The following is a 15,013-nucleotide window of genomic DNA, read 5'->3' on the forward strand; positions in this document are numbered from 1 at the left end:
GTTTGAAAATAAGATGCATTATTCTCCAGGATCCCATAAATCAAGAACTTAGATAACAGTAGGGCTTTATATGTAATAACAAAAAATGGTTTTATCAATTCATTGCTCTATTGATTATCAAATCCTACAATTCTATGATCGAATCAGAAAGGCAACATAGGGAGTCTCAGTCCTCATCCTCATTTTCAATGAAATGTGAATCCTTTCATATTTTTATCATCATTTTCCCCTTTGAATGTGATCATTAACAAGCTTGATAATACAAATCCAAGAATAATAGAAAGATCTCTGGACTTTAGGTCAAGAGACCTGGGTTCCAGTTCTAATGGCATTTTATTAGATATGTGATCTTGAGGGAAAAAATCAGTTAACTGCTCTGAATCTCAAATTATTCATGACTAGAATAGCTTCTGGCCATACCTACCTCACAGGCTTGTCATAGGATTATATGCAATAATGTCTGCAACACTGCTTTGTAGAATATAAATTATGTGATGGTGTAATTATCATTAGAGGACAAGTGGCTGTACAATCACATCCAAATTATGAAAAAGCGGATTTTTCTCAGTTAATAAGAATATATCATGCAGATGCAGTGAATAGTAAGTAAACACCAGCAGGATGGGGGGCAGGGAATGAAAACCAACTGAAATGTTTACCCAAGTGGTTTTTGAACAGATGGAAACCATGAGGTCTCTGCCATACTTCATATTCTCTGGGTCTCTTGTGTTTTGAGAGACAGCTTTGTCCCCTTCAGCTTTTAAATCCTTGATGTGGTTTTCCACAACTTCTGCTACACTGAGAACCACCGTGGTAAAGACTGCTGACACCTGCTCTCAGGAGTCTAGACACTTTTTCAACCTTAGAGAACATAGACTATGAATCATGGTTCTCTTTAGAATCCGATCTTCAGCCCATGAGGGTTTACATTTAAATTCTGCATGTAGGTTGGCCTGTCTTTGCTCTGTGGTTCATTGTTAACCTGGGAGACTTTAAACTTTTTGAAGGTAGTGTCACAGCTAAATAAACTTCCTTATAAATAGACGACAGCCAAAAACTCAGAGATACCAGAAAAAGTCTTATAGAATCAAACAGTATTTCTGCAAGTTTGTCATGATAATTAATATTAGTTCAGGGTGCCTTGAAAAAATATAAAAGTACTAAATAATAATTACAAAACTAGCTAAGAGTTTGATGACAGATGTGGAGAAAAGATGAGCAGTGGCTGATAAGTTCTCTTCTCTTCTGAAATCTAATGTAATAGAAATAAATTTTTAAGTCCAAAGAGGCATTTAAATTTCAAAACTCAACTAAAATATTACTTGGGGCATAATCAAGTAATTTATGGCCTATTTTGTGGCTGCTTTCTTCAAGTAATTCATGGAATCTATTTGAAACCTTGACCTGTTAAAACAATATATATAAGTTGAAATTGCACTAGATACTTTCAGTAGTTAAAAGTGACATCCTTAAAACTAAAGTGCTTTTATCAGAGCATAGACAATTCAGTTCCTAAATGCACAACTTCTAATGACAATACTTGACCCATAATGCCCAAACCAGCAACTGTATATAAATACAATAAAAAATAATTTGAGTTAACTTTCTATTTAATAGACTATTTAGGCTCTTCAATTACCCATGTCCACTGTAGCATATGATTTTTAAATCATCTTACAGGTTACCTCTCCAACAGAGCTCTGGCTTTGTTATTTTGTTTTGCTATCTCAAACGTGGAGGTTATAGCCTATTTCTTATTTTAAGAAATGAGTGTGCTCCTGGAAGCTAATAAACCAGCATGTATTTATGGTGCATTAGGTTTCATGTTCTGGAGAAGGTACTGGCGACCCACTCCAGTACTCTTGCCTGGAAACTCCCAAGGACGGAGGAGCCTGGTAGGCTGCAGTCCACGGGTCACTAAGAGTCGGACACGACTGAGCAACTTCACTTTCACTTTTCACTTTCATGCATTGGAGAAGGAAATGGCAACCCACTCCAGCGTTCTTGCCTGGAGAATCCCAGGGACGGAGGAGTCTGGTGGGCTGCCGTCTATGGGGTCGCACAGAGTCGGACGCGACTGAAGCGACTTTGCAGCAGCAGCAGCAGGTTTCATATTCTGTGAAGTGGTGGCAGATACAGAAGATGGTCCCCACACAGAAATCAGTCAAAAGTTAAACCTATGGATTAAGTGCTAAATTGCATCACAGAACACAACTGTTCTTGGAAATCAGAGAAAAGGTGAATGCTAAGTAATGGAATGGGTGAGTATAATCTCCCTGGAGGAGAGAACTTGAGTTGATATTTGAAAAATAATTTAGGATTCAGGGGAAGTGTACTAGGTTTTCAAATGGAGAAAAGATCATGATCAAATTATTTGAAGGAATCAGTCAGAAGTCTAGACTGACTGGAGATAAGAGATGATGTTAGAAGGTAATGAAAGATAAGCTTAGCTAGGTAGAAATCATTTTATAGAACCTTGATAACTAGACAAAGAAGTCAGACTTGATGCAACAGATAAAAGGGAGCCACAAGACTAGTTTTCGAACAAGGACATAACATAAAAAATTAGTGGTTAAAGGAAGTTTCTGGTGACTAATATATGCATGGGATTGGATAGGTATAACACTAAAAACTGGAACAGAAGTTTGGAAGCAGTTACATAAACCTAGATGGTAGTATCAGAATCAGCAAGAAAAAATATAGATTCAAACACTTAGAAGAGAATTCACTATGTAAGCCAAACTTTTTTTTTTTCCAGATTTGAATATGAGGACTTAGTAAGGTGCTATGGCTTGTACAAGTTGATTATCTTCCCGTTAGCAGCAGAGTCAGGATTGAAACTTAGGTTTCTGGGCACCTAGGTAATTCTACTAAGAAATTTTGAAGAAAGAAACTGTGGGACTTGTTAAAGACTAGTTTGACAATAACGATAAAGATGAAAAGCATAAAGTTTACATCTGTGGCTTAGAGTCTAGAGGTGAGTGGTTTAATAGTACCACAGTTAGCCATGAGGGAGCTGACAAAATTAGCTTGGGGGAAAAGTTGATGAGTTAAAATTGGATTATGTTGAAGTTCAGGTGATAGTAGAATATCTAGGTAGACATGCCCTACAATAATTGAACATAAGGAACTGCTCAGGACTGACAGCCCAGTCTACAGCTCAACCCAGACCTCTCTCCAGACTCCCAGTATCATTATATATCCAACCCCTCATCTGACACCAGCACCTACAATTTAGATTGACCTAAACTGAAACCATTATCTTAACTCTCAAGTTTGGTTAATACTGCTATCCATACTGTTCATTCATTAGACAAATACTTATTATCCTTGAAGTCAGAAACCTGGGACACATCTTCATCTCCTCCTTTAATCTCACTGACTGCAGCCAATTAGTGACCAAATCTTGTTTGATTTCTCTTCCTGTTTCTCCATCCTTATTACTGCCATTGTGGCTTAGACCCTTGTCATCTCATGCCTGATTTATAACTAGTCTCCTAAATAGTTCCACTTTCTCTACCCTGGATTCCATTTTAGCCTTTCTCCACATAATTATTATGTGCTTAGTCACTCAATCGTATTCGACTCTTTGAGGCCAAATGGACTGCAGCCCAGGCTCCTCTGTCCATGAAGATTCTCCAGGCAAGAATACTGGAGTGGGCTGCCATGCCCTCCTCCAGGGGATCTTCCCAACCCAGGGATCAAACCCAGGTCTTCCACATTGCAGGCAGATTCTTTACCATCTGAGCCACCAGGGAAGCCCATATACTTATTATAATGATTTTCTAAAATGCAAATCAGATCATCATGTATTCTTTAGTTACTATTTTCATGGTCTATCTAGAATTTAAGGTCCTCAAAATCTTATCCTTTTTTCCTTAAGAGTTCCAAACAATGAAAATATATAGCATTGTCTGAATAGTCTATTGGGTTTGCATCTCAGTATCTTTGATAGGGTAACTCACTGCTTGGAATGCCCTTCTCTCCATATCTCCCCTACTCATACTTTCCACCTCTTCCATCTACTGAACTCTTATTTCAAAATTCCCAGATGAGTTGCTTCAGAGATCTAGATGACAGTTAAGGTCTAAGAATAGTGCAGCCAAAATAAGGCACACTCCCACATACTGACTTGATAGAATATATGATGCCAATAAAGGGTTAAATATTATAATTAGAGATATACACACACACACACACATACATACACACACAAATTCTTTGACATAATGCTAAATTAAAAAGAAGAAAATGTGGTATAACTCATTGATTACAACCATATAAAGATTATAAGCTTACATAAAAAGCTAGAGATGAATAAACATAGTTACTATACTAAAACAAAGGGATTAAATAGACTTCTTCTGGAATATACGTATGTTTCACTTAAATGTTTAATTTTTAAAATAATGCAGTTATCATTATTAAATTCAATTAAAAAACTCAAACAGTTATTTATAAATAAAATTATGCCTTGTCTGAGCTTGATAGTTACTACTCAAAAGTATATATCACTGATTTTTTTACAAAGTAACTATACAATGCATCAGAGAAGGCAATGGCACCCCACTCCAGTACTCTTGCCTGGAAAACTCCATGGGCGGAGGAGACTGATAGGCTGCAGTCCACGGGGTCACTAAGAGTCGGACATGACTGAGCAACTTGACTTTCACTTTTCACATTCATGCATTGGAGAAGGAAATGGCAACCCACTCCAGTGTTCTTGCCTGGAGAATCCCAAAGACGGGGGAGCCTGGTGGGCTGCCGTCTGTGGGGTCACACAGAGTCGGACATGACTGAAGCGACTTATCAGCAGCAGCAGCATACAATGCATAACAAAATTATTGTCTTTAATAAGTTCATATTTTATTTTTGGGGTATTTTAAAACAAGGCATACCTGCACTGACAAAGATAAGTGTTATTTTATGCTTCTGATGTTTCTCTATTTAAAACACAGATAATTAAGATTTGATTTTACCAGTTTTGTTTCCTGGATTAAAATTTCCAAAAGTTCTTTGTAAGTCAGTTATAAGAATGCCAAAAATGGGAACAATAAGAAAGTAGGGTTGTAATCCTAATATAAAGTAGAAGCTAGGCCAAAAGGCAACATTCAAGAAAACTAAATGCACTATGCAATGCTAAAAGCCAGAGTTCACAAAGAAGATAGGATAGTTATAAATACCTATACCCCAAATAACACATAAAGTTCTAATACAGATCAGGAGTACTGATGACACAAGGAAAAAAGATGGAAGCGCACTTTCAGTACAAAATAAAAGGAAAAATATAAATAAGAACATAGAAGATTGAAACAATATAATAATTGGATATGTCTTTAAATATATACAATACTATCCTTGAAATAAAAAATAAATTATCTTAGAGTGCACATGAAAAATTCACCAAAATTGTTAATATGTTATTTGACAAAGAAAACATCATACAGTTACATAAAGTAAAAACATTACAAACAACACACACTGATCACAATGCAATAAAATTAGAAGTGAAAAATACAATTAAAAATGTAAAAAGCCTTCCAACCTGGAAAATGTTTATTTTGTTAAACAACTCATAGAAAAAAATTGAAGAAAATAGAAATTACCAAACTTCTGAATATTAAAAATGAAAATGCTACATGTCAGAGAGTCTGGTGGATATATCCAAGGCAGTGATCAAAAGAAAATTCATAGCCTTGAATATCTATATTAATTAAAATAAAATAATAAATGAAAATAAATGATAAATTAAATTAAATGATAAAATAAATGAAATTTACACTTCAGAACTAGAAGCAAGCACTAAAAAGGAATATAAAAGTAGAAATTAAAGATGCAGAGAATTAGGGGAAAAGGGATTAAAATTTAAAATCAAAGTTCTGGTTCTTTAGTTGTTCAGTTGCTAAGTCATGTCCAACTCTTTGTGACCCCATGGACTGCATCATGCCAGGCTCCCCTGTCCTCCACTCTGTCCTGGAGTTTGCTCGGATTCATGTCCATTGCGTCAGTGATGCTCTCTAACTATCATCCTCTGTTGCCTTCTTCTCCTTTTGCCTTCAATCTTTCCCAGCATCAGGGTCTTTTCCAATGACAGGCTTTATGCATCAGGTGGTCAAAGTACTAGGGCCACAGCTTCAGCATCAGTCCTTTCAATTCAGGGTTCATTTCCTTAAAGATGGACTGGTTTGATCTCCTTACAGTCCAAGGGACTCTCAAGAGTCTCCTCCAGCACCACAGTTTGAAGCATTAAATCTTCTGCCCTCAACCTTCTTTATGGTCCAACGCTCACATTTGTACATGACTACAAACACCCTCTTCCAACAAAACAAGAGAAGACTCTAGACATGAACATCACCAGATGGTCAACACCGAAATCAGATTGATTATATTCTTTGCAGCCAAAGATGAAGAAGCTCTATACAGTCAGCAAAAACAAAAGTAGAGCTGACTGTGGCTCAGATCATGAACTCCTTATTGCCAAATTCAGACTTAAATTGAAGAAAGTAGGGAAAACCACTAGACCATTCAGGTATGACCTAAATCAAATCCCTTATGATTATACAGTGGAAGTGAGAAATAGATTTAAGGGCCTAGATCTGATAGATAGAGTGCCTGATGAACTATGGAATGAGGTTCGTGACATTGTACAGGAGACAGGGATCAAGACCATCCCCATGGAAAAGAAATGCAAAAAAGCAAAATGGCTGTCTGGGGAGGCCTTACAAATAGTTGTGAAAAGAAGAGAAGCGAAAAGCAAAGGAGAAAAGGAAAGATATAAACATCTGAATGCAGAGTTCCAAAGAATAGCAAGAAGAGATAAGAAAGCCTTCCTCAGAGATTAATGCAAAGAAATAGAGGAAAGCAACAGAATGGGAAAGTCTAGGGATCTCTTCAAGAAAATCAGAGATACCAAAGGAACATTTCATGCAAAGATGGGCTCGATAAAGGACAGAAATGGTATGGACCTAACAGAAGCAGAAGATATTAAGAAGAGATGGCAAGAATACACAGAAGAACTGTACAAAAAAGATCTTCATGACCCAGATGATCACGATAGTGTGATCACTGACTTAGAGCCAGACATCCTGGAATGTGAAGTCAAGTGGGCTTTAGAAAGCATCACTACGAACAAAGCTAGTGGAGGTGACAGAATTCCAGTTGAGCTATTCCAAATCCTGAGATGATGCTGTGAAAGTGCTGCACTCAGTATGCCAGCAAATTTGGAAAACTCAGCAGTGGCCACAGGACTGGAAAAGGTCAGTTTTCATTCTAATCCCAAAGAAAGGCAATGCCAAAGAATGCTCAAACTACCGCACGATTGCACTCATCTCACACACTAGTAAAGTAATGCTCAAAATTCTCCAAGCCAGGCTTTAGCAATATGTGAACCGTGAACTTCCTGATGTTCAAGCTGGTTTTCAAAAAGGCAGAGGAACCAGAGATCAAATTGCCAGCATCCGCTGGATCATGGAAAAAGCAAGAGAGTTCCAGAAAAACATCTATTTCTGCTTTATTGACTATGCCAAAGCCTTTGACTGTGTGGATCACAATAAACTGTGGAAAATTCTGAAAGAGATGGGAATACCAGACCACCTGATCTGCCTCTTGAGAAATCTATATGCAGGTCAGGAAGCAACAGTTAAAACTGGACATGGAACAACAGACTGGTTCCAAATAGGAAAAGGAGTTCGTCAAGGCTGTATATTGTCACCCTGTTTATTTAACCTATATGCAGAGTACATCATGAGAAACGCTGGACTGGAAGAAACACAAGCTGGAATCAAGATTGCCAGGAGAAATATCAATAACCTCAGATACGCAGATGACACCACCCTTATGGCAGAAAGTGAAGAAGAACTAAAAAGCCTCTTAATGAAAGTGAAAGTGGAGAGTGAAAAAGTTGGCTTAAAGCTCAACATTCAGAAAACGAAAATCATGGCATCTGGTCCCATCACTTCATGGGAAATAGATGGGGAAACAGTGGAAACAGTGTCAGACTTTATTTTTGGGGGCTCCAAAATCACTGCAGATGGTGACTGCAGCCATGAAATTAAAAGACGCTTACTCCTTGGAAGGAAAGTTATGACCAACCTAGATAGCATATTCAAAAGCAGAGACATTACTTTGCCAACAAAGATTCGTCTAGTCAAGGCTATGGTTTTTCCTGTGGTCATGTATGGATGTGAGAGTTGGACTGTGAAGAAGGCTGAGTGCCAAAGAATTGATGCTTTTGAACTGTGGTGTTGGAGAAGACTGTTGAGAGTCCCTTGGACTGCAAGGAGATCCAACCAGTCCATTCTGAAGGAGATCAGCTCTGGGATTTCTTTGGAAGGAATGATGCTAAAGCTGAAACTCCAGTACTTTGGTCACCTCATTCGAAGAGTTGACTCATTGGAAAAGACTCTGATGCTGGGAGGATTGGGGACAGGAGAAGGGGACAACAGAGGATGAGATGGCTGGATGGCATCACTGACTCGATGGACGTGAGTCTGAGTGAACTCCGGGAGTTGGTAATGGACAGGGAGGCCTGGCGTGTTGCAATTCATGGGGTTGCAAACAGTCAGACCCGACTGAGCGACTGATCTGATCTGATCTGACTAGATGGCATAACCGACTCAATGGACATGAGTCTGGGTAAACTCCAGGAGTTGGTGATGAACAGGGAGGCCCAGCGTGCTGCAGTCCATGGGGTGTTGCAGTCCATGGGACACAACTGAGCGACTGAACTCAACTGACTGGAAAAAACCATAGCTTTGACTATATGGACCTTTGTCGCCAAAGTAATGTCTCTGCTTTTTAATATGCTATCTAGGTTTGTCACAGCTTTTCCTCCATGGAGCAAGTGTCTTTTAATTTCATGGCTGCAGTCACCATCTGCAGTGATTTTGGAGCCCAAGAAAATAAAGTCTGTCACTGCTTCCACTTTTTCCCCTTTTATTTGCCATGAAGTAATGGGACCAGATACCATGATCTTAGTTTTTTGAGTGTTGATTTTCAAGTCAACTTTTTCACTCTCCTCTTTCACCCTCAGCAAGAGGCTCTCTGCTGCTGCTGCTGCTAAGTCGCTTCAGTCATGTCTGACTCTGTGCAACCCCATAGATGGCAGCCCACCAAGCTCCATTGTCCCTGGGATTCTCCAAGCAAGAACACTGGAGTGGGTTGCCATTTCCTTCTCCAATGCATGAAAGTGAAAAGTGAAAAGTGAAAGTGAAGTTGTTCAGTTGTGTCCTACTCTTCGTGACCCCATGGACTGCAGCCTACCAGGCTCCTCCGTCCATGGTATTTTCCAGGCAAGAATACTGGAGTGGGTTGCCATTGCCTTCTCTGAAAGAGGCTCTCTAGCTCCTTTCAGATACAGCAATCTTGATTTCAGCTTGTCACTCATCCAGCCCAGCATTTCACCTGATTGACAAATCAATGAAAATCAAAGAATTGTATGAGTTATTTGTATTGTATGAAAATAGATTTTCAATGAAAATCTATTGAATTGTATGAGTTCTTTATATATTTTGGATATTAATCTCTTATCAGATATATGATTTGAAAATATTTTCTCCCATTCCAGAGATTGCCTTTTCATTCTGTCAATGGTTTTCTTTGCTCTGCAGAAACTTTTCAGTTTGATGTAATCCCACTTATTTATTTTTGCTTTTGGTGTTTTTGCTTCCAGTGGTAAGTCCATAAAAATCACTGCCAGAAAAGATGTCAACAAGCTTACCCTCTATATTTTATTCTAGGAATTTTATGTCTTTAGATCTTTGATCCATTTTGAGTTGATTTTTGTATATGGTGTAAGATAGGGATCCAGTTTTTATTCTTTTGCATGTGGCTGTCCAGTTTTCCAAGCACTATTACTTGAAGAGACTATCTTTTCTCTATTGTGTATACTTGCTACTGTTGTCAAAAATTAGTTTATCATATATGTGTGGGTTTATGTCTGAGGTCTCTGTTCTGTTCCATTGATCTATGATTGCTATAAGTTTATAATATAGTTTGAACCCCTTTATTAAAATTTTCAGTTTAATTATTATATTCAGCTCTGTAATATCCATTTGGTATTTTCTTACACTTTCCATCCCTGTTGAAATTCTCAGTTTATTTATGCATTCTTCCGCTCTCAGTGAACATTTTTAAGACCACTATTTTTAATTCTTTATCAAGGAAATTAATTATCTTCGTATCATGAAAGTCTGTCTCTGGAGTTTTACCTTATTCTTTAGTTTGGAACATATTCCTCTATTTCTTCATTTTCCTTGACGGTCTGTTGGTTTCTGTTCATTAGGTAAAATAGCCACCTCTCCATCTTGATGCAGTGGTCTTATCTAGGAGATGAAAATTATAGCCCGGTCCTAGCTCATTTGTCTGTCAAATCTTTTGTTACTGTCCAAGTTGCCTTCTTTGTTCTTAGGATTTCCAGAAACTGAAGCTGTGCCAGGACCTGTCAGTGTCCCAAAGAAAGGATCTCCATCAGCATCTAGATGCAGGCTTATGAGAAGCCAAACATTTAGGCAGTAGCTTTGAAAGAAAGACTGGGAGCTGGGCGTTTTTGTCTGCCCGCTCTGCAGTGAGCCTTGGGGGTATAGCCAGTTAGGAACTCTCTGTTTCCTATAGTCCCGTGGGATCCATGACCACAAGTCCTACTGGCTACCAGATGCGGACTATCAGGACTTCATCCTCTGAACTGCAACCACAAAAGCCAGGGTACGAGACGTGTGCACAAGCTCCTTCCACGGAGACACCAGTGCCCTGGGGCAGAGCAGAGGGAGAACATGGAGACAGTGCCCACCAGCCTCCCAGGTCTCAGGGGACAATCACAAGCATTTATAAGACACGACTGAGCGACTAATACAAACACACACACACACACACACACACACACACACGGAGTAAAATTTACAAACAAATCTGGACTTCATCTTAGTAGGTTTGTTTTTGTGGTGGTAAAGTGTATGAATCCTTATACTATTTTATATGCATTGAAGGGATAAGCAAATGAGCAAATGTGTTGATGTTGAGAGAAGCCAGAGTTCTCACTGCACAAGAAGAGACAGGCAAGTGTGGAATGAAGAAAGGCAAGTAAAGAACTTTGTGAATTTGGATTAAAATCAGAGATATCAGCAAGAGCTCATGGTTTCTAATACACAAATACATACAAGTTCAGCAAGAGCTCCTTGCAGAAATACTAATGTACGTCTGGGGCAGGAAAAGTCTAAGATCAGCCTTAAACAACTTTTTTATATCAGAAATTCAGAAAGCACTCCAAAAAATGATGGAAACATGTCAAAAAAAAAAAAAAAAAAACCACAAGAGCCAGCTCGAAGGGCCTCCCACTGACCAAATCTGGGTCAATTTGAGCATGAAAATAATTACAATAAGAATCACAATCTATTGAATAAAGTAGGAATTCATGAATACTAGATGACAATGGTAATGATAGATGACACATACATACCTATATAAGTACATAAACTTTTGTAATGTATCTTATTTCAATATTAATGTCTTTGGTTATCAACAGCAATGGGTTTCAGCTCCCTCTATTTCTCCTTTGAAATATCAGCCCATTTCTTTCCCCCTTATTTTGATCATCATAGTACACCTATGATGGCAAAACTTTATATTTTGCAACTAAATTTGCAACTTGTCATTTTCCTAATTTTTCATTTTCCTTTTAACAAAACTTTATCATATTAATTGTAACTATTTTTTCTAATTTGTCATTTTTCTTTTAATAAACAGGAATATTTTGTCTTTAAAAACTCCTTCTGACAGTATATGCACATTACAGAAAATTAATTCTCCTTCATAAAAATAAAATAAAACGTCCCACTAAATCCCTAGAAGGCACTGCTAATGCTGAAATGGAAGAGGAAAGGAAAGAGACAGAAAAGAGGGAGCCAAACTGTGAGGGTTAATGAGAGAGGAGTCGTATTCCCTCTGTTGTGCCTTAAACCATTCAATTGCAATAAGGAAGGACATCAGAAGAGAAAAATGTGATCCCCTTCCACAGAGAAATTAATTACTTTCTTAGATTTGAAACCTTTCCAATGAAAAATTTCCTGTTGCCCAGAAGCACCTTTCTAATTAATGATCTTTAGTTTCTCAGGTAAGCTCATGCTGCACAAATCCCTTCTCAGTTTATAAGGAAAGAGGCATTTAAGGCCTGAACTGCAGGAAGAAAGGACAGGAAAGTTACATAGAGGAAATGAACTGAGCCAGGCACCCCACTCTTAATGCTTGGAGCTAACGATGGGCTACAAAGATCTTTGCCCCCTGGCTCAGTGGAGAGGAGTGTGTGCTGACTCAAGGCTCCCGCGCATTCTTGAAAAATCACTGCACAGTTAACTTCTAAATTACTGAGAACAATTGTAGAGATCAATAGAAAACACCAACCTCTAAAGACATTTCCTACAGCATAATTTGAAGAAGTAGAATACATGAAGCAGTGAGCCAAAGAAAATCAGGTCTTAGCACTAATTAGAAAATTTTCTAAGCTTTCTCTCTCAAGAAAATCAGTTTGTCAGTCAAAGGACCAATTTGAAACATGGTTTACAAATTTTCATTTGGGCTGAAAAAAATTACAGCCGGATATTTGAACCAATGTTCTAAATAAAATTGTGAGACTAATTAGTTACTGTTAATAAAATTGTAACAGAAAATTGATTATTCACTAGTAGTTAAAATCTGTTTTCCACAAGTCAGAACGAAGACAGCCTATGAAGCAAAAAAAATAAAACCCCACTAGAGTATCTCGTTTAATCAGAGAGGGGAAAAAGGAGATTAATACTGGGTCCCCAGAAATATAACTTCCTCCTTTAAACTATGATTTTATAACATTTACTTCCAACAATTAATAAATGCTCACCTTGTGACTAGCTATTAATCCCAACTAGCAAAGCAGTCTTCTTTCTTTTACTGTGTAGCTTGATCTTGTTTGCCCTAGAGTACAGATGCCACAGAGCACTACAACACATATGTAAATCTGTGTGGGTGTTTTGGGGGGGCACATTGCTTCTCGAGTAAATAGTTTAGAGGCTTATTCTGCTCTTCCCATGGATGAAAATTCCTACTTAAACTCCACTCAAACCTGCCCATCTCATTTGATTTTTGTATGAGTGCTCCAACTGTTCACACTGATGTGAGCAGTGCCCTGAAAATACACCTGCCGAAAGCTACTCTTCTTTTAAGTAAAAATTAGAAAATAAATTCTCCTTGAGCAGAACAATTGGTCCACGCTTTCTCTTCACTCAAAGGGTTACTGGCTTATAGAAACAAGCAGCCAGGGTGTTAGGTGGCCTGTTACCTTTCTTTAAAGGCAAATCACGCTTTCTGTCCCAGGTGATTGGTTTGACCAGTCCCCACCATCACCACCCATAGGTCTACCATCCTCCTCGCGTGCAGACCCAAAACGTGGTACAATTTGGATCTATTTCCTTTCATTTCATCCTTGCTGCATGTTAAGGTTTTAATACTTGTTAAAATATGTAAATACAAAAATAGAGTTTAAGTGAATAAATAAGAATTGTAAATATATACTGGGACCAACTAGATATCTGCAAGAGGACACAGTTGTATTCTAAAGTCATGTAAAGATTTTCCTGATAAACATTAGGCAGATTGGAACATTAACATATCCTAATTAAATATATTTGCTGTAGAAAGTTAGGAAAATACAGATATGCCTAACAAAAATGAAAATCTCTCATAACTCCACTCCCTGAGATGACCACTGGTAGCATTTGGCATATATCCTTTCTGATTTTTTCCATTCTTATATATGTTGCTTTTTCTTACAGTAGTAGGTCTCATACTATATAGCCTGCTTTTTAATGTGTTTTCTATTATCAATAAACATACCTCTACAACATCATTCTTTATGGGTGGATTTTATGAATGCCCTAATTTAGTTATCCAAACCTTAAAGCTTTTCAGATGCTATACCTGGATCTATATTTTGTATATAATTTTGACTTCATGACTGCTTTGTGATAGTTAATACAAACTGACCAGGCTCCACTGAAAGCCTAGTATTTTATCAAAACATTAGCAATAACGTTCAGCCTTTAGAGGAAACTACGCAACATAATGTGAAATCCAGCTAAATTATTATTATTTTTTATTGAACTACAACATTTAGCTCCTCGGGCTCATCTGCTATCAATTAGAGTGATAAGCAGGCACTCAAAAGCTAGCTTTTCAATTATGTTTTCTACCTTTCAACCGAAATGTTCCTGTCATTGCAAATCATGTAGTAATTTTGTAAAGGCTTTATCGTAGCAACCAAGTGATAACTTTAAAATCAAGAATCTAAACCAATTAATTCCTAACATTAATTACTTCTTCTAAAACAAAAGGCACTTTAAAGTAAGTGACTGCAAATATACTTTTTATCCCACTAACAATCCTTATCTCTTTTTTCCCCAGCTCACAATTCTGTTGACAACTCATGCTCAGACTCAAATCATCATTCAAATCATAATTAAAGCATAATTCTGAGCTCTCTTTGTACATGCTAATTCCACAGGCACCAGATGTAAAAGCCACACAGAAATTCCTATAGAGTATTATTAGCTTGCAAGGAGCAGAATTAAGATGCATAAAAGTATCTTGTATAGCAGGTAAATATTTTGGTTTTAATTACATTATTACCTTGTTTTATGCCACTAATTACTACAATTTATTGTATAATTGACTCTCAGAAAAAAATGTTACCAAAGAAGTTCTGCATAAACTGAAGATAGTATATACTAATGATTTGGCCTAACCCTCTGTTCCCTTAAAAATAAAACGTAAAATACTTTTATAGTAGATTTGACAAATTACTTTCCTATTTTCCCACTAATACATAAAGTTTATCATATGCTACAGTTATTTGTTGATTTATTTCTCATAAATCACAGGGTAATAAAAAATTGTATTCTCAAGCTAGGGACAATATATTAAGCTGCCTTTATTCCCTACAATCCATGCTAGAACTTGAAACTTAGTAGGTGCTCAATTAATTTTATTAATT

The 15,013-nt window shown here is 37.4% G+C and overlaps 1 long non-coding RNA gene across 6 annotated transcripts in view; it reads right to left on the reverse strand.

Annotated features, from left to right (window-relative positions):
• LOC147366001 (uncharacterized) overlaps positions 1-15,013 on the reverse strand; it is a 157,048-nt gene that overhangs the window by 106,007 nt on the left and 36,028 nt on the right. The gene's annotated exons all lie outside the window — the stretch shown is intronic.

Source organism: Bos grunniens, chromosome 9 (genome assembly GCF_055505025.1).
Source record: "Bos grunniens cultivar Pamir isolate PY7600 chromosome 9, Bosgru_T2T1.0, whole genome shotgun sequence".
Lineage (NCBI taxonomy): Eukaryota > Metazoa > Chordata > Mammalia > Artiodactyla > Bovidae > Bos > Bos grunniens.